This window comes from Pan troglodytes, chromosome 12 (assembly GCF_028858775.2).
Source record: "Pan troglodytes isolate AG18354 chromosome 12, NHGRI_mPanTro3-v2.0_pri, whole genome shotgun sequence".
Lineage (NCBI taxonomy): Eukaryota > Metazoa > Chordata > Mammalia > Primates > Hominidae > Pan > Pan troglodytes.
Window position 1 is genome coordinate 20,801,688 of NC_072410.2, and position 21,390 is coordinate 20,823,077.

Below are 21,390 nucleotides of genomic sequence, written 5' to 3' on the forward strand. Positions count from 1 at the left end.
GGAGGAAAAGATGAAGGAATGAGCAGCAGAAGCTCATCTGCCCTAAAAGCTGTCTTGCAACCTGGCATGATGACAATTTCTCATTCTTAAACAATCTGTTTCCAGAAGCTTTTATGGTTCCTTTTTCTCGAGAAAGCAGGCTTACATCAGAGGCCAGTGACGTAGCATTATGAGAATTCCTTAACAATCCCAGCTCTCAATATTCCTTTATACAGCAGAAGGTCTCACAGCCTTGACTCCACTCAGAATCACGGGAGGACATGACACTCCTGTGTTCAGATCAGTCACGTCAGAGTCTCTGGGGCTGAGGCCCAAAAGGCAGTGTTTTTAAAGCTCCCAGGTAATTCCAGTGCAGCTGGGGTTGCAAGCAGTTGTTCCTCTAAGCTCCCACAGTGATGCCATTACTGTGAATCCTCCAACTGAAGGCTGCTTCAACCACGTGTCCAAATGGCAGTTCTGAAAGCTACAGCAGGTGGGCCTGGCTCCATGCTGTGGAACCAGCCCAGAAGCACTATGATGGTGAACATAAATTCGTCCTTCCATTTTCATAATGAAGGTTTTTAAGCAGTTTACAAGTAGAAAGTGAAATTGATTTGTGCAACCATGTAGAAATAAAATCCGTAATTTTTGTCTTTTTTAAGTGTTGTCCCCGTTCAGCCACTCCTACCCAGTGTCCTGCTAGACATGCAGGCCTCTAGACCCAGGTGGGACTCTCAAACACCCGCCCAACACAGAAATGGAATTGGAAGACCTCCTCTTTCTCACCTTATTACCACTGTTCTATCTGGGACCTTGAAGTCACCTTCTCCCTTACTTAGCCATCCTGACCACTTTCACTGACTCTCTCCTTCCCTTTATTTCCTTTCCTTGGATAACTGGTGTGCCTGCCTGTCTCACTCCATCCCCTGGGTAGGAGGCTCCCGTAAGGTGGAGACTGTCATCCCTGTATCCCTATCTGCTCTGGTCTCAGCACCACAAAAATGCTCTGAGCACATCAACATGCTTTAGTGTAAAGCCTACCGCTTACACTGACATTGTATGCTAGTGATGCAATCCAATGATCCACATCTTGGACAAAAACTTACAAGAAACAGAAATAGCATTGTTAGCCTCTGGACACCTTCCGGGGTGTCTCCCTCCCACCTCTGAAATGCTTATCATTCAGGAGACTTAACTGAGACCCTGTCCCCTGAGGGTTTTCAGTTTCTCCTCCACCTGTCTAGCTGATCAGATCCCAGGACCCTCTTTGGGAAGAGTTTCTGATAATGCACATGAAACAAAATCATATTGACCAACACAACATAATCCAATGCCTGAAAAATAAAGCATCTCCTATGGCCCATGTGGCAGGACATTTTGAAAGACTGTCCATTATAAACATTAAGGCTAGGCTTGAAAGAAGAAGTATTTTACGTTTTTTTTCCTTGAACCTCCAAAGCCAAAGTATTGGACAACTTAGACCATAAGGTTTACATCATAAACCACGGAGTACAGAAGAATGTATGGTAATGTAAAGCTATTTGTTTTTGTTCCCACTCCAAGGAACAGAGTTGACCAGCAGGTGGGAAGGGGAGAAGCAGAGGGAGGAGGCTGCTGTTTACTAGACCCTGAAAGGTTTCTGAGGAGTGACTCAGAGCTTCCACTCTTCAGCACCACCTAATAAGAGAAATCCTGGTGTGTTAGGCCATTCCTACATTGCTATAAAAAAATACCTGAAACTGGGAAATTTATAAGAAAAGAGATTTAATTCTCTCATGGTTCTGCAGGCTATACAGGAAGCATGGCACTGGCATCTGTTGGGCTTCTGAGGAGGCCTCAGGAAACTAACAATCATGACAGAAGGTGAAGGAGGTGCAGGTATGTCACATGGCCAGAGCAGGAGGAAGCGAGAGAGAGGTGCGGGAGGTGCCACTCACTTTTAAATGACCAGATCTCATGTGAACTCAGAGCAAAAGCTCGCTTATCACCAAGGGGATGGCCCAAGCCATTCATGAGGGATCTACCCCCATGATCCAAACAACTCCCACCAGCCCCCACCTCCAACATTGGGGATTACATTTTAACATGAGATTTGGGCTGGGACAAATATCCAAACAGCATCACCTGGCCTCCTCCTGAGTGAAGAGGTTGATGGAGAAGACTGGAAGAGAGGGATGCCATTTGGCTTCCCAGCCTAGTTCTGGACACCACCAGGGTCATAGCAAAGCCCCGTGTCCAACATGGCCTGAGCCAAACAGCAGGCCTGGCAGCAGATATGCCTGGGCCTCAGGACAGGCTGCCTTGAGAAAAGTCCAGTGCATCCCAGAGTGTTCAAGTAAAGCAGCTGAGAGTCCCCAGACACTCAAAGGGGGCAGTGAAGAAGCTAAGAAGACCAAAGAGCCCTTGGACCTAGTCTGATGGGACAAGCATGGTCCTAGCTGAAGTTTTCAAGAACAGAGGATAACTCATGGACCAGAACCCCTCCCGGGACACCAGGACAGCCATTCTTCAGCTCAGTCCACTTTAGCCCCACCACCCCCAAAGAACTCCATTGATCCTTCAGAAAAAACAAATGCAGGGTTTGGAAGGAAAGAATTCTGAAGAGATTGTGTTACTACCCCCAGAGAGACTGAGTCTTGAACCAGTGGGGACAAAACAACTCTAAATTAGTGAGATCTTTTTCTACCATCAGGTGGAAATGAGAATTCCTAAGTCTAGTTGGCTTCAATTGTAAAGAAATAAAGAAAATTACATTTTTGCACAGAGGGCCTCTGCGATTCTTAATTTGCTACACATATTTTTGTTATTTATGGCACTGCCAGTAAACTCTCACAGAACCACAACACAGATTGGAAACCACTGTCCTAGATGGACTTCCTTCTACAGCCTAGGTTTTTTTTCGCTCCTCTCATACATTTTCCATCTGCTGACTTTCAAGTAACTATTTTCTTATGTACATTTCGCCTTACTTTTTCTCACTACAACTTCTCAGTTTCAATCTACTCAACACTCTCCCTTTCCCTAGGCAATTGGTGGTGGGCTACTATGATTATCTTTCCGTTCAAATTCCTCTGATTTAATAAGACCTTTACCAACCAGAAAGCCACATGTGAACAGGAAATAAGAGCTGATGAGAAAGTGTGACATATTTCATAAGACGGTCATAGGCAATAAACCATTTCTTAACCTCCTTAATAAGAGGAGGAAGATAAGACATAAGTGACAGGCAAACCAGCCAACTGTTTGTGCTAATTGCAGCTTGAATCTTGCTCAATGAAGGCAAATGAGTGAAAGAGGCTTCTTGCACCTGGTTTTTCCCATGTTAATAGATATAGCACAGTAAGTTCCAGAGGCCAATAGACTTGGCGACAACCAAGTACTGTTGCACCTAACAGAACCAGATTAGTGGCCTCTGTCTCTCATGCCACTGGCTTCTGATTGCTTTAACACACAAAATTTGAAGCACCAGGAACTGAACTGTCTATGGTCACCCAAAAGGCAGCCCTTCCCATCATCCAAGAAGTGCCTGTTCTAACCTCTGTTCTCCATCATATGCCAGACATGTGAAGAATACAACCCTTTTTAAACTTATTCTTAAATGTAATACTCTTTCCCTTGTAATTCCACACAGTCCCACCATCTTTGGTTTTCTGCAATTTTTTGTAATTGATCTCTAAGTTTTGTCACTTTTCCTTTTACACAAGCAATTTCCAAAATCTAGATTTTCGTGTTGGAGCCTTTCAACCTTTTAATCTTTCTGAATATAACTGTCAATGTATTTTCTCTAGGTGGCTTCCTTTTAATAAGATCAATGTGGTAAACTAAAGATAACTGCAAATTCTTTGCTTCTCATCTAATTTAGAGGTAAAGTCTAATTTTCCTCCTCTTGAATCTGGACTGGCTTATTGACTTGTTCAAACAATTTCAACCAATAGAATATGGTGGAATTGACTTTCTGGGATTTCTGAGCTCAATCATGGAAAGCCTTTCAGGTTCTTCCTGGGCCTCTTAGAACACTCAGTCTTGATGCCCAGAGCTTGCCAGGTAAGGACCATGACGGTCCCGAGACCACCGTAGTGTTAGGAAGCTCGAGCCACATGTATACCATGTACAAGTGCTCCAATCCACAGCCCCAGCTGTCAGCCAAAGTACATTCCAGCCATGGCAGTGCACCATCTTGGATGTTAGGCCAGTCAATTCTAGTTAGTGGCTGTCTGGCTACAACTGCATGACAGGCCCCAAATAAGAACCACCTACCTGAGCCTCATCAACCCACAAAATCATGAGAGATAATAATACACTGTTGTTTTGAGTCATCAAGTTTCAGGGTAGATTCTAGCAAAATAATAGATCATCAAAACAATGACTGTACTCAGGAATGTGTCACAGTTCTCCATGGCTTATCTTGTACCATATAACTTCAGTCTAGCATGCAAGGTGTCTCAGAATTAAACAACACCTATCCTCCCTTCTCCAGCATCACCTCTGAGCAATGTCCAATTACAAAGGGCTTCCTTAAGATTATTATTATGACCAGCAAACAAAAGCTGAGAGCTATGAGATGGTCAAATAGGTTTAGTTTTGAATATACTATTTTGAGTAAAAGAAGTAGCTATAACTATGTACTTTTGAGGAAATGTTAACTAGAATGATTTTGTTTCTAGTGTTGTCATTCAGTGATTTTCTGGGAACTAATAGAGTCCATGAGAGGTAAGTCTCCACTAGTAAAGATACTTGGAAGAGTGAAGAGCAGGCCACTATCAGCAAAGGAAGAAGAAAAATCTGGTCAGACGCAGGAGTGCCATATTTGCTTAATCATTTCCCTAATGTCCAACTATTACATTCACACCCAACCATTCCTCTTGTATTTCTTCAGAACAAACAACTTGGCAACAGCTCAGCAATAGCTGAATGGCTTTCCATCAAGAATTACTGTTATCCAACCGGGCACAGTGGCTCACACCTGTAATCCCAGCACTTTGGGAGGCCGAGGAGGGTAGATCACGAGGTCAGGGGTTCGAGACCAGCCTGGCCAACATGGGGAAACCCCGTCTCTACTAAAGATACAAAAAATTAGCTTGGCATGGTGGTGCACACCTGTAATCCCAGCTACTTGGGAGGCTGGGGCAAGAGAATCGCTTGAACCCAGGAGGCAGAGGTTGCAATGAGCCAAGATCATGCCACTGCACTCTAGCCTGGGTGACAGAGTGAGACTCCGTCTCAAAAAAAAAAAAAAAAAATACTGTTATCCATGATTGCCCTGAGGGACAATGGGAGCTAGGAAAGTTCTCTGCCTCGGGCCCAGGGGTTGGGAGAAGAGGCGATAGGACCACTGATTCCTTCTTTGTTTCTTGCCCTATCATGGGTAGATTACTGTGTTAAGAGCCTGGATGGCAGTGCTGAGTTGTTCCTACTCTGGGATAGTTAGACCTGCTGAAAAGCTCAGCATACGATCTAGAATATAAGCTTGTTTGTCCTCAGAGGCCAAAGCCACTGATCTTGAGTCCTCCTGAGACAGGGAATAATAGAAGCCTATCAAGTGAATTCCCCAGTAATGGCATGAAAGACTTAGGACCCAGAACTGGACAAGATTTTGGGCAGAGGTACCCTGAGTGTGACTTAGGCATGGAGTCTCAGAAGGTGGCTACTGGATTCCCTTTTATTCCTCCAGATCTGTGCTGTGCAATTCATGTAGCCTCTGGAAACGTGACTATTTAAATTATTTTAAATTAAATGAAATAAAAAATGTAATCCCTCAGTTGCACTAGCCACATTTCAAGAGCTCAATACCCACACATTGCTAGAGGCTATCATATTAGACAGAACAGATATAGGACATTCCTTCACCCCAAAATGTTCATTGGACATAGCTGCTTAAGGTTTAGATAATTCAGGGACTCTAGAACAAAAGTCCTTCTCTAGAAAGCCAGTCTTCATCCAAAATGGACAATCTGGTCGTTTTAAATCCGTACTCGAGCAAGAATCTTCTTCACACTCTTCCTCTTTCCTTTTGATCAACCAGGTGGTCATTCGTTCTGTATTTCATTGCTTGATCAAATCCTACCTGCTCTCACATATCCTCTGTATATTAGGTTCTCAGTTTGAATAATATTATAATTGTTATATTCATTAACATAATACTTTGTAAATACATGGATTCATGCCTATATTCTAATTTTTCTAGTAAAAATAAATGTAAGAGCTTCAGAGATAGGAATGCATGTACTTTGTAGGGGTGAGGAGTGTCTTCATCCCCTGTCCCAAAACATTCATAGGCAACTCGATCAATGCTCAGAATGTCAGAAGCAGTCAGCTACAAAGAACAGCGTGAAGCATTTTTTATTGTAGGTACCGCCCACAAAGTTCTGCTGCCCCCACAGTGATATCCAGCAGAGGCAACACTGTGGTTCCCAGGCATAGGTTCATAAAATCAGCAACAGAGTGTTTATTACCTTTTGATTTTAAAAAAACAGATTTTAGATAGCATTACATTAGCCAAAAAAATTGTAAAATCTTACCATGTTCTACATTTTTGTCATTCCTTTTTGTTTATTCTCCAAGAAAAAAAAAATGAGTTATGGTCCTCTGCCTTGTTCCTTTGACATATTAGCTGTGTGCTTGTAAATAACCTAGCAATATCCCAGCTAAATCTGGGCATGAAAATAATGACAAAGGGAAACAGTCTCTAAATTAGAAGATGCCCGTGAAAAACAGGTGTAGGTATGCACCCAGAACCCAGGTTTTCCTAAGAACACGAAGAATGAGTCCCAGCATGTAAAAGTTTAAAAGAAGAGGAAAGCCACAAGTTTACTAGGATGAGAGTTTCTTCCTTCTGCAGTCTCAAGAGAAGGAGAGACCCTCAGGAAGAATATGGTGATTGAGAAAGTATTGATTGCTTTTTCTGTTTTCTCTGCTATCTTCTTGAAAGTAGTGATGCAGGCCGGGCATGGTGGCTCATGTCTGTAATCCTAGCACTTTTGGAGGCCGAGGTGGACGGATCACCTAAGCTAGGGAGTTCGAGACCAGCCTGACCAACATGGAGAAAACCCGTCTCTACTAAAAATCCAAAATTAGCTGGGCGTGGTGGCACATGCCTGTAATCCCAGCTACTCGGGAGGCTGAGGCAGAGGAATCGCTTGAACCCAGGAGGCGGAGGTTGCAGTGAGCCGAAATCTGTGCCATTGCGCTCCAGCCTGGTCAACAAGAGCGAAATTCTGTCTCAAAAAAAAAAAAAAGAAAGAAAAGAAAGAAAGTAGTGATGCAGGTATCTGAAGGACCCAGAAAAAGCTGGTAATTTGGAAAGACCCTGAACAGACTGCAGAGAGAGCAGCCTAAGACAGGAAGGGTAGAGTGCAGAGAACACCGACAAGAACAGTGCCAGGCACATCGTGGGCTCAGGGGCAGAATAGTCTCTGCCATCACCACCGCTTCACATACAGATCTTGCATATCTTTGGCCAGATTTATTCCTGTTTTTCAAATTACTGGATGCTATTGTGAAGGCTATTGTTTTTAAATTTCAATTCCTGAATGCTCATTGCTAGTATACAACTGATTTTTGTCTATTGATCTTATAACCTACAAAACTCACTTATTAGTTCTAGTAGATTTTGAATAGATTCCATACTGTTTCCTACATAGACGACTATGTTGTCTACAAATAGAATCTCTTTTCTTTTCCAATCTGGATACCTTTTATTTCATATCTTGATTTTTTTTTTTTTTGCACCAGCTAGATCCCTTAATACACTGTTAAATAGAAGTGGGGAAAGTGGATGTTCTTGCCTTGTTCCTGATCCTAGGAGGGTAGCTTTCATTAAGTATGATGTTAGCTATAGACCTTTCGTACACATCCCTTATTGGATTGAAGAAGTTTCCTTCTCAGTTTGCTAAGAGTTTTCACCAGGAATAGATGTTGGATTTTGCCAAGTGCTTTTTCTGCATCTGTTGAGACAATTATATGATTGTTTTTCTTTTTTTAGTTTCACTAATATAGTGAATTACATTTATGGATTTTTCCAATGCTAAGCCAATCTTACATTCTTGGGATAATACCTACTTGGTCATGATGCATTAGCTTTTTTATATACTGTTGGATTTGATTTACTACTATTTTGTTTAGAATTTTATATCTATGCTCATGAGGAATACTGGTCTGTACTTTCCATGTAATGTCCTGTTTGGTTTTGATATCTGGGTAATATTAGCCTCACGGAGTTGGGGAGAACTCATGAGTTGAGAAGTATTTACTCCTATTCAATTTTCTGGAAGAGTTTGAGTAGAATTACTATTATATTTTCTTTAAATGTTTGGTAGAATTCACAAGACGTGTTATCTGGGCCTGGAATTTGCCTTGTGGGAAGATTTTTTTTTTTTTTTTTTTTTTTGAGACAGAGTCTTGCTCTGTCGCCCAGGCTGGAGTGCAGTGGCACGATATGGGCTCACTGCAAGCTCCGCCTCCTGGGTTCATGCCATTCTCTTGCCTCAGCCTCCCTAGTAGCTGGGACTACAGGTGCCCGCCACCATGCCCAGCTAACTTTTTGTATTTTTAGTAGCGATGGGGTTTCACCGTGTTAGCCAGGATGGTCTTGATCTCCTGACCTCGTGATCTTCCTGCTTCAGCCTCCCAAAGTGCTAGGATTACAGGTGTGAGCCACTGTGCCTTGTGGGAAGATTTTTAACTACAAATTCAATTTCTTTAGTAGATAGAGGGCTAGTCAAGTCATCTATTTATTTTTGAATGAAGCTGGTAGCTTGGGTCCTTCAAAGAATTTATCTATTTCATCTAAAAGTATATGTTTTATGCCTAATTTTGTTCCTAGTATTCCCTTATTATTCTTTTACTATTTGTGGTGTAGTATAGTGATATTACCTAGTTCCTACCATTGATTGTTCTGTCTTCTCTTTTTAATCCACAGTCAATCCAGCTAAAGGTTTATCAATTTTATTGATCTTCTCAAAGGTGTCATCAAATGACATCAAAGCTTTGGTGTCAATGATGTCCTTGATTGTATTTCTGTTTTCTATTTAGTTGCTTTCTGCTTTGATCTTTATTATGTCTTATCTTTTGCTTGTTTGGTGTGTAATTTATTCCTTTTTCTAGTTACTTAAGGTGGAGGCTATGGTCACCCATTTGACAATTTTCTTCTTTTTAAAACAGGTATGTAGTGCTAAAACTGTTCCTATAAATGATACTGTATCACCCTACATATAGGAACCCTAAAATACTATAGTTTCATTTTCCCTTGCGTGACTTTTGTGCTATTTTGTCATTCATTTTAATTTTACATATCCTATAAACCTCACACTACATCATTATTACTTCTGTTTAAATAATTTTCATTTGAAGTCATTTAAATAATAATTTGGCATTTCTGGTGCTCTATCCTTTGGATAGATCCAGATCTCCATCTAGTATCCTTTTCCTTCTGTCTGAAGGATTTCCTCTAACATTTTTTTAGTGCAGGTCTGTTGGTGATTAATTCAGCTTTTATATATCTGAAATGGCTTTATTGTGTCTTTGTTTTTGAAAGATATTTTCACTGTGTATAAAATTCTTGGTTGACAATTTTTTCCTTTAGTATGTTAGAGATCATGCTCCAAACTCTTCTAGCTTGCATTGTTTCTATGAGGAATCTGCTACCATCTGTGTCACTGCTGTTTCTTGGTAGGCGTATTTTTTCCCTCAGGCTTCTAAGATTTTTTCTTTATCGCTGATTTTAAGAAATTTAATTATGATGAAATGATGTGTTTGTCCTCAAGTTTCTTAAGGTTCACTGAACTTCTTGGGTATGTGGGTTTGTAATTTTCAGTTCAGCTTGGAAAACTCCTGGCCATTATTTCTTCAAATTTTTTTTCTGTCACTCCCTTTTTCCCTTGAGTGACTCCAATTACATGTGTATTTGGTGACTTGAAATTTTCCCACTGTTTCGTGATGCTCTGTTCTTTACTTGTTTGTTTTTCCTCCTCTGTGGTTTTTTTTAATAGTTTCTATTGTTATGTCTTTCGATTCACTGATCTATTCTTCTGCAATATCTAATCTGCTATTAATCTCATCCAGTCATTTTTTTTACCTCAGAAATTGTAGTTGTTATCTCTAGAAGTTAGACGCAGGCATTTTCACGTCTTTTGTTTCTCTACTTACCTCTGTGTTTATGGAATACAGTTATAAAAACTGTTTCCATGTCCTTGTCTGCTAATTCTAACATCTCTATTAGTTCTTGGTTGGTTTTGACTCATTTTCCTCTGCATTATTGTCATCCTTATTTGCATACCTGGTAATTTTTTGGTTGAATGCCAAACATTGTGGATTTTAACTTGTTAGATGCTGAATATTTTTGTGTCTTAGGATGCATTTGAGTTATTGAGAATAGTTTGATTCTTTTGGATCTTGGTTTTAAGACTCGGCAGACAGGACCACAGCACCATTCACTCTAGGACTCATTTTATCCCACTTCTGAAGCTTGATGCTTCTGAGTCCTCTAACAAATCCCTATGAATTACGAGACTTTCCAGTCTGGCTGGTGAGAATAGGAATGATTCCTCCTCCTGTCCACTATTTCATCTAATCTTTTAGGGAGGCGCTTTTTCTGACTTTGGGTAGTCTTCTCACTGACTCTGCCTGGGTCACCCTTCCCTGTGCCATGGCCTGGAAACTCTCACATCAGTAAGCAGGAGAAGTCACAGGGCTTTGTTTTCTGCCTCTCAGGGATCGCTATCCTTCCTTAGCTGATGTCCAATTCTTAAAAACCCTGGTTTTGCATATTTTGTAGAGTAATTTAGTTGTTTCTTATGAGAAAGTAAATCTAGGGCCTATTACTCAATCCTGGCTGGCGTCAGAAATCTACTGACACAGTTTCTGAAGTTCATCAGTGAAGATGCCTGAGATTCTTTACACATGCCCACCCCCACCCTGCAAATTCTTTTTTAAACTTTGGTTGAAAAAGTTTTTGATATCTTTATAAAACATAACCAAGAATTAATACATTTTAGTCAAAACCAAGACTTTGGGGGAAGGAAGTAAACTGTGAACAATGTCAGATAAAGGACAGCCTGGCAGCTGTCAGGCCCTAGAGGCAGAGAGAGAAGTTAAGAGGCACCAGCCTGGATGGAAAACCTCCCAAGCTTGTGCCACCAAGAGCGAAAAGGAAAGAACAGCTGTCAAGGAAAGAGGAAAGGTAAGAGTGAGGGAGACAGCTAAAGATCAAATCTACTATTTCCAGGGTTGCCAAACCTAAGAATTTTGCAAGAAGAATCATTAGCAATTGTGATTGCTTGAACACAGGCACCAGGAGGAAGCTGAGAGGGAATACTGAGAATGTTCAAAAATATTATTACCAAGAAAAAGATATGTTATGTTATCAGTTCTCAAAGGTTCCTGAGATCCTTTCAGAGTCCTCAAGGTCAAAACTACTTTCATAATAATTCAAACATGGTATGTGTCTTTTTCATACACACGTACAGTGGACTTTTCCAGAGACTGCATGATGCAGAACTTCTCCAACCTTGAATGCAGAAGCAGATATGAGAACTTATCTGTATTCTGTTGAGCAATGCATTAAAGAGATTTCCAGAACAATGTAAACAAAGTAAAAAAAGGTAATTCTTTTTGATACTTTCGTTTTTTAAAAATAATTGCTTTTATAAAAGAGATTTATGTTAACAGGCAATGAGTTTATCGGCATTTTTAAATAATTGTTAAAATTTTATTTTTTTAATTTCTCAGTTTTAATGTCTAATGTGCTTAATATCAATAGAATTAACCAGGTAGACAGAAGCTCTTTAAAGTTCTGAGAGTTTTTAAGAGTACGAAGGGGTCTTTAGACCGAAAATTCAAGAACGTCTGCTCTACATAAAGCTTCTGCAGCCCTCTGAGACCACTGTGTAGTTCATGAAAGTGTCTACATAGGAGCAAGAAGAAAGGGCAGACCAAGAGGTCAGAAGAGAGGGGCACCCTCGTCAACAGCTGCTTCACCCCTGACCCCGATTTCAAAGCAATACTTCACAGGACAGCAGCCCCTGTCAGGTTCACCATAAGGACCTACATCCTAAGTCATCATTGAGATTTGAACTGCTCCTTTAGGGGGTACAAATCCTGCCCTGAATTCCCCAACATCACCAATTCCCTTTCCAATTTACTGCACCGCAGCTTTCTTAACTGGTCATCTGACCTATGCTCAATAATTGGCCCTTATGTAGGAATGAAATTTCTAGATTTCAAGCACCTATCGGGTTCCTGACCATGATTTAGACACTTTAATAGGACATCACATTTAATGCTTATAAGCATGAATGGTTTACTACTTTTCTTTGGGAAGGAGTTCTTGTTTTGGTGGTGGTGGTGTTGTTGTTGTTGTTGTTGTTGTTGTAGGTTTTTGGGGTTTCATTGTTGATTTATTTTGTTTGTTTGTTGTTGAGACAAGGTCTCACTCTGTCACCCAGGCTGGAGTTCAGTAGCACCATCTTGGCTCACTGCAGCCTCAATCTCCTGGGCTCAAGTATTCCTCTCACCTCAGCCTCCCAAGTAGCTGGGACTACAGGCCTGGACCACCACACCCAGCTTATTTATTGTTTACTTTTTTATTTTTTAGAGACAGGGTCTTGCTATGTGGCCCAAGCTGGGCACAAACTCTCAGCCTCAAGTGATCTTCCTGTATCAACCTCCCAAAACTATGGGATTACAGGAGTGAGCCACGACACTGGCTACTACTCTTGTTTTGTAGACAGCAACAGACATCCTAGAGAAGTTAAGGAACTTGCCCCAGATTACCCAATGAGTAAAATAACTGAACCGGGATCCAACACACTCTCCAAAACTGATCGTTTTCCCCCTTCACATTGCTGCCTTTTACTGTTCTACCACTGACCACTGCCATTGTGTGTAAAGTTAAAAATCACCCTAAAACATATAGGAGTTTGAGATTTGCTCTTTAGAACTAGAGGAAGTGCAGAATGATGGTTACTAGCATAGGCAATGGAGCCCAACTGCCCCAAATGTATCCCAGCTCTACAATATACTATCTGTGTGGTACTAAGCAAGTTACTTAACTTCTCTTATGCCTCAATTCCCTTGATGGCAAAATAATGTTATCAATAGTCCCCAGCTTATTGGGTTGTTGAGAGAATAAGTTAATACATAAAAAGTATTTAAACATAGTCAGTGATAGAGATGATCATTACCTGCCAAACATTCATTATATTTGGGTATTTATATACTCAGCCTCTTTGAACTTATAAAATGAGCATGATATACCTATTCAGTAATACCATAGAGGTATTGAGAAAATTACAGAAAATTCGTGTACCTGACAGTATTTCTACTATGCAAATAAGCAAATGTTACTGGAGCTTCATTAGGCATAAACTCATAGTGTGATGTCATTTTGGAATAGGGAGTTTTCGGGTAAAGAGTAAGCTAGTATTTCTGGCTAACAGAGTATATACGAGTCACCACAGCTGATAAATTCCTCATTCCAAAAGCACCAACCAAAACCACATTTAAAAAGGAGGGTATTTCGACACAAATACTCAAGTCTAAAGTAACCAAGTGTAAAATGCATAGATAACTTGATCTCTGTGTGATAGGAGAGCAAACTCATTCAATATGTGAAGAACTGTCGAGAATTGAAATCTAAACACTCAAAGATAATAAAGAACTTAAAGGAAACAAAAGGTTGGAATGAGAAGTTTCACAAGATTCTTTACGTAAACTCAGAAATTTAATTATTGCCATGTGAAAGTGGTTTTGTTTCTCTTCATTTTTCATTGTTAAATAGTTCTATCCAAACTTGAATCATTTCCTGTCCTGATAATTGCAGTATGGCTTTCTCATTCCTCCTACACTACTAACATCCAAATCACTATTGCCAAAGAGATTTTCCTCTCTTGTTGCCAAATAGGTATCCCAGATCATTGGATGTTGCATGGATACACACACACACACACACAGTCACACACACACATTTCTGTCTTACCTGAAGTCCCTACTGGGGTTTCCTAGCATGTGTCACCATCTGACTTACTATATATATATTACTTCTTGTTCTTGTTAATTAACTGTCTACCCTCTCTAGAATGTAAGCTTCATGAGGGTAGGTTTTGGTCTGTTTTATACACTGCCGTATTATCATTGTCTTGAATGAAGCCTAGTAGGTGGTAGATGCATTTTATATATTTATTGGATGAATAAATGTGTCATTTAACTCTGCCCATTAAAGGTTCTTGCACTTGATTTCAGTATTTTTCAATCTCTTCCATTTAATAATATTTTCTCTTCTCTCCCTCAACTCTTTTCCACAACCAGTTATAGTTGTCTCTGCCATCTTTGCTTCCTCTCACCATGCACTGTCCATGAATGTGCAGGTATTAATTTTAGGACAACCTGTCCTGGATCCTTCTGAAGCTAAGTGGGGAGCTGACTCACCCAATGGAACTTCAAAGGATTGAGACCCAGGGAAAAGTGTTTCTCTCTTTTGACAAAGCAGGGGGCCTGAACATGACACTGGGCAAAGCAGAGAAGGGAGAGGCTGAAATCTGGATCACCAGTCAACCATCTCCAGGACGGCCACACCCAAGGGTTCACAAGAGGGGTTTGCACAGGAGCTTAGAACAGCCTTCTAGGCTGACAAGGGGGCCTCTGCATTAAAAGGGCTGGGAAGAGAACTGAACCTACCGACATTCTTCACTGAAACCCAGCTCCTTAAAACCCAGGCTGGACAGCCACTGGCCCAAGATATGTCAGAGGGATCTGGTGAGTCAGAGAGAGGGATGGCTTGAATCAGTGGTTCCCATGCCTAGCTGTGCAGCCTCTTGGACATTCTAGAGCCCTACCTGAGCAGAATCTCTACAGACAGTGCCTTGGAATTAGCTATAACCTAAGTGAGTTTTAAATACAAGCGGGAGTATTTTTGGTTGGTGTGCATCTACCAGGCAGAAGTTGGGGCTACTAGACATTTTGCAACACCTAGGACAGCACAGCACAACAAATTGTCCTCTATCCTTAAAAAAAAAAACCTTTCAAACATCTCACCAGACCTCAATGGAGATAAAAATCTGAGTCTGAAGCCTAGCTCTGTTTGTCATATAAACACAAAGTATTTTTCGCACAGTTTTAATACGTATAAATTTTCCAGAAAAGCAGCTACCATGTCAATTGAGGACAAGTTAAACTTGATTTTCTTCTGAAAGTTTATAAAAGATCTTTCACCACGGGAGGAAGAAAACCACATCCCCAAGAGCAATGCCACTCATGTTATTTGGCTCTCCAGCGAGGCACAAGCTGTTTCAGCCTGCATTTGCAGCTGCTGCATTAAAGACTTCTCTGTGTATAGCTCAAGCATCTGACAACTCCTTTCTGTCTTCTAGCTCAGTCGTGTCTACACATGTATGTATGAAACTGAATATGGACTACCTTTTATATCTTCTTTACATTATAGCTAAGGTAATACATTTAAATTTTTAATATCATGCTTAAGTAGGTTATGTTGTCAATGAATTTCACTTAGGGGATATTATGAAATAGTTATTAAGAAAAAGAGCATTATAAGGCTGTTGAAGTTAAGAACCACTGATCTAAACCTTCTAATCAGTCCCTCAAAAAAGGTAATGGTTGGAGCTGAAGACACTATTTTCTTCTTTGATTTTTCCTGATTGTCTACTCATTCACTCTTGACTGTATTCCACTCCTCGTCAATGGTTTGTGACCTACTCAGCAATAAGTCTTCTGGGAAGAACCATTTCAAATTCCGTGTCTTGTTGCATCCCAGGCATCACAAAAGAGTTTTGTTCATGGATGGGCCCCTGGGAAACTGTGTATTACAGACCCTCTTCGCATTCCTCAGTCTTCCTTTAGAAGCACAGACAACTAATTAGACCTTGTTTTTATTAATGTGAGCGCTGCTTTGAAATATTACACCCAAGACCACCAGGAGGACTTCACCTAACCATGTCAGCTGATACCCCAGCAGTGAGTGCCACAATGGGGCTGGAAGGGCCTAACAAGGCCCAACTTTCTGTGTTTCTTTCTCCCTTTTAGATACCCCACTTCTTCCTCTATCCTGACTGCTACATGTGACTTCATTCTGAATATACCTTCATGACTGTCCTCAACCCATGCCAGAAACTCTCCCCTTCACTTCCCCAGGAAGCTCCCAGTCCATGAAACAATAATAAGTTTATCAAGAGCTATGACCAAGAAGAACAGGAGACATTGTTTGTGCCAGTCTAAATCCAAGCTAGAATTACTCTTGATGCAAATATGATGAAGAATTTTCGTTATTGGTTTCGTTTGTTTGTTTGTTGTTGAGACAAGAATTATTCTTGATGCAAAGATGATGAAGGGAGTTGCAAGAATGTGTTCTCTCCTGTGGTTTTCCTAGCAAGACACTCTACAGAGTAAAGGCGCATGTGCTAAACAATCAATGGACTCTAGACGGTTGTGTGGTAGCCGAGGAAGAGCCACCATGAGAGGCTCCCTGCCATCAGCCTGGCAAGCCGCAAGGGTGAGGATATGATTTGGCTCTGTGTCCCCACCCAAATCTCATCTTGGATTGTAATCTCCATGTGTCAAGGGAGGAACCTGATGGGAGGTGATTGGATTATGGCGGTGGTTCCCCCATGCTGTTCTCGTGATAGTGGGTGAGTCTCAGGAGATCTCATTTTTTTTTTTTTTTTTTTTGAGACAGAGTCTTGCTCTGTTACCCAGGCTAGCATGCAATGGCACAATCTCGGCTCACTGCAACCCCCGCCTCCCAGGTTCAAGCGATTCTCCTGCCTCAGCCTCCCGAGTAGCTGGGATTACAAGTGCCAGCCACCACACCCAGCTAATTTTTGTATTTAATAGAGACAGGGTTTTACCATGTTGGCCAGACTGGTCCCAAACTCCTGACCTTAAGTGATTCACCTGCCTCGGCCTCTCAAAGTGCTGGGATTACAGGCATGAGCCACCACATCTGGCCAGATCTGATGGTTTTAAAAGTGGCAGTTTTTCCTGTGCTCTCACTTCACTTCTCCCGCCTGTCACCATGTCAGATGCACTTGCTTCCCCTTCCACAATGATTATAAGTTTCCTGAGGCTTCCCCAGCCATGTGGAACTGTGAGCCAATTATACCTCTTTTCCTTATAAATTACCCAGTCTCAGGTATTTCTTTTTTTGGGGGAACGGTGGTGGGGGGGGAGATGGAGTCTTGCTCTGTCACCCAGGCTGGAGTGCAGTGGCGCAATCTCAGCTCACTGCATCCTCCACCTCCTGGGTTCAAGCTATTCTCCTGCCTCAGCCTCCCGCGTAGCTGGGATTACAGGTGCACCACCATGCTTGGCTAATTTTTCTATTTTTAGTACAGATGGAGTTTCACCATGTTGCCCAGGCTGGTCTTGAACTCCTGACCTCGGGCAATCTGCCCACCTCAGCCTCCCAAAATGCTGAGACCACAGGTATGAGCCACTGTGCCCAGTCTCGGGTATTTCTTTATAGCAGTGCAGAAACAGACTAATACAGGTGTCCACCCTGCCAGCTCCCACAGTACCCTTGTCTAACCTTTCCCTGCCTCAAGAATAGAGGAGGTAGTGTGTGAGTACTTTACTTAGGTGATCTCACAAGATAAACCCCTTTTTCTTTCCCTCTTCCCCTTTCCATCCCTTTCACCTCTCTCCTTCTCCCTCTTGTTCACCATCTCCTTCCTAATCTCTGCCAAGTCTCATTCCTATCAACCAAGAAAGACCCATATGAGGCACTGTAGGCATATTTCTAAATTTTTTTACATTGAATTCATGTTACATTATTTTATTTTATTTTATTTTATTTTATTTTATTTTATTTTAAGACAGAGTCTCACTCTGTCACCCAGGCTGGAGTGCAATGGCGTGATCTCGGCTAACTGCAAACTCCACCTCTAGGGCTCAAGAGATTCTCCTGCCTCAGCCTCCCAAGTAGCTGGGATTATAGGTGCACGCCACCATGACTAGCTAACATTTTTGTATTTTTAGTAGAGGTGGGGTTTCGCCATGTTGGCCAGGCTGGTCTGGAACTCCTGACCTCAGGTGATCTGTCTGCCTTGGCCTCCCAAAGTGCTGGGATTACAAGTGTGAGCCACTGTGGCTGTCCTATGTATAAACAAAGTATTATTTTGATACAATTTAAAAAGATTTCCCCTAGCCTTTTCATTTACCATTAATATTTATGGTAAATGCTACTTTGATTTACTCTAATTTGTTTTAAACATGGACCTCTGGGTATGCCTCATTCCAAAAAAAAGCTAAATGTATTTATTACAAAATCTCAGCTTGCTTCTCAAAATGAGTTTCATGACACTTGTCCCATAAGATACGAACACAATTTCACAGATAATAAAGATAGCATGGAATTATTACATGTGCAGTCAAATGTCTCTGATTGATAAAACTTTGGCATTTTATTACATTATCCTTTGAATCAACAAACATTGCATCGGAATGCAGAAGTACCTTAAGGAAATAGAGTGAGTATACTGCATTCCATCTCTCATGATTTCTATGTATTTCAGTTGATGTTTACTCAGTTGATATCTGCTCAGCATGCCTATATTTCTTACTAAAGTAAACCAATTTCCCTGATCCCTGCTTTCAGTCTACAGGCATGAGCCTAAAAGGCACCTTGGCCATGACTGGTGGGGCCAAGAATATTTGCTAGACCCAAAGCTACAGCATTCACATGCTCTCCCCAAGAATTTTACATTGAAATACATGGAGTTAATGCATATGTGTTATAGATGGAGTCAAAACAAAGTGTTTAGCTCTGAACATCACTTGGGAGATGCAGAGTGACTGTGTTTTCTGAAAACAAGGAAAGCCAGTTTTCAAAGAGAGAGAGAGAAAAGCAAGGAATGGAGACAAGACATGAAGAATGATTCCTTCAGACCCTGGCAGACAACCTCCCTGGCTGGTCCCAGTTCTTCCAGAAACATGGCTATGTCCTTGCTCTTGGGTTTCACGAGGCCCTTCTGAATATTAACTACAATTTTTCGCTTGAACAAACCTGGCCCATACCTGATCCTGATACTTAAAATCACCAACTCATAACTGAGCGCCCCTCACTCACGCCTGTTAGTAAACTGTTTTTTTTAGATTCAGTTGCTATTGCCAGGTACAGCACTTCTCTATTTCATGTCCACTCACTCATTATTCTGTGCGCATGTGTGCATAGGAGACAGGGAGAGAGAGAGAACTGACACAGAAAACTCTGACTTCAGTATAAAAGTTTTAGGCCTGGATCTCAGCAGGCCTGACTCAGAAATGCAGTCTCTCCATGTCTCACACTCATAATGTTCTCATGAGACAGAGGCGTGGAATGCAATTCTGCCTTATTCGTGGAAAATTACATCTATAACTGCCAAAGGGCCCAGCTATTCTTATTTACTGACCGGTATGTTTTCTTCTTCCAGGAAGGCCCGGCCCCTGTGAGATGGACACATTTTTTCTTTGACCTTATTTCAAAGTATAGCATGGAAACCAGTCCATGGCCTTAAGGTGGTCCAACCCCATGTGTATTGATTCAAAGGGTGATCTTAGGTACTGGGAATCCTATTTTTGAATGTATGAAACAAACGTATATCTTCCAGGGCTGCCCTTTTCTTGATTCTGGTTGCCTGGCAGCTTCACATTTTTAAAGGAGAGGCATCTATTACCTTGAGGTGAGGAAGATGAAGGCTGAGAACAAAAAAGTGTTGCATGGCTTTAAACTCCAGTATAGAATTTAAATCCATAGCAAGACAATAGCCTAAGCAAAAATATCGTTAGCTGTAATATGTACAATAAGAAAAAAAATGCTGCCAAATAACTAGGACCTACTATCCATTGCAAGATGCATCCTAATTTCAGAAATGTTAAAATGTGGTTTTAAAAAATGTGCTAGGCTTTGTTGAGAGAGAGAAAATGGTATTTTTGAACTCCCCAAACTGGGCTTGACATCTCAAGAGTCATGGAGGAAGACTGGACCCATAAACCCTAGAGTAAGCCAGGCTGGACTTGGACAGTGGAGACCTTCTGACCACACAGCCAGGGAGGCCCTTCCTGTAGAGCTAGAGGGAAGATCTGCAGAAGGAGAAAGAAGGAAGGCAAGAGCTCAGCTCTGATGGTCAACTCCAGAAGAAGGAGTAGAAACTGAGTCACCGGGCTGGCGGAGGAGCAGCCTGGAAATGGCAGTCCCTTTCCAGAAGGCAGTGCTCAGTGACACCTGGCTCTACAGCTGCAAGGGCTGCCTCTGGCAAAGCGGAGGAAGCTGACAAGAATTCCTAGGCACCGAGGAGGGGGATAGAAGTTGCGAGAGAAACCAGAGGAACAGAAGAAGCCTGGAGAGAAACCAGGGGGTTGGGGGGCGGACATCTGCAGGCAACAGCAAAGTCCATGGTGGTCAGCACCGGGTGGCTGGATGTCCCAGACCCCTGGGTCAATGGCATACAGTGCACAGGCTGCAGCAAGGACCCAAGGGCACAGCGTGGCCATTGACCAAGCAGGATGAGCCATCTCCCGGGGGCCAGCTCCATGATGACAGCCTAAGAGGGAAACCCTGCAGGATGCAGATTAACACTAGGGCCTGACAGGAGCAAGAGGAAGAGTCCCCAAGCAGCTGCTTGCCAAGACCGGCTGAGATTTAGAGTGAACTGTGACAGACATCATAATACCTATGTTCTGCTAAAAACCCGGATGTGGACCAAATGTGCCGGAACTCATTTACTCTTACATTTGATCATTAAACCAATTTTATTGTGCACACACCATGTACTAGGCAGGGTTCCAGGTACTTGAGGTGTATCTAGGAACAAATCCAACAAATCCCTACCCACCTGCAGAGCGTGGAGGGATAATACATGACAAACATAATAGTGAATGGGATTGTGTAGTGTGTGCAAAGGTGAATTGAAGAAAACAAGCTTCTGCTTCAGGAAACCTGAATTGAGAGCAAATTTGTGTTTCATTATACAATACCTGTTTCCCATCTGAGCCCCACATTTTATGCCGGAGTTGCCTGCCTCTGTGTGACACTGAAGGACAGAAAAATGAACACAACGCAGACCCTGTGCCTAAGGAATTGACAATTCACCTGTGAGTTTACACAGTGAGCTTCATGGAGGCAGGAATTGTGCCTTTCCTGCATGTGACAAATGTTTACTAAGCACCTAGTAAAATACATGCCAGGTACTTGGCATATGCACACAATGCACACACGACACACATTCATGCAACACACAGCCACAGAGCACATGCAACACACACAAAACACACACAACAAACACGTACATTCACACCATACATATAACACCCATATACAACATATGATACACACTGACTCAACACACATGAAAACCCACACACACATTCATGAAACTACACATGAACACCCACACACTCAAACACATACGCTTACACAACATGCACATC

At 41.8% G+C, this 21,390-nt stretch overlaps 1 protein-coding gene across 2 annotated transcripts in view; it reads right to left on the reverse strand.

The window, feature by feature from the left end:
* IL1R1 (interleukin 1 receptor type 1) overlaps positions 1-21,390 on the reverse strand; it is a 109,135-nt gene that overhangs the window by 38,286 nt on the left and 49,459 nt on the right. The gene's annotated exons all lie outside the window — the stretch shown is intronic.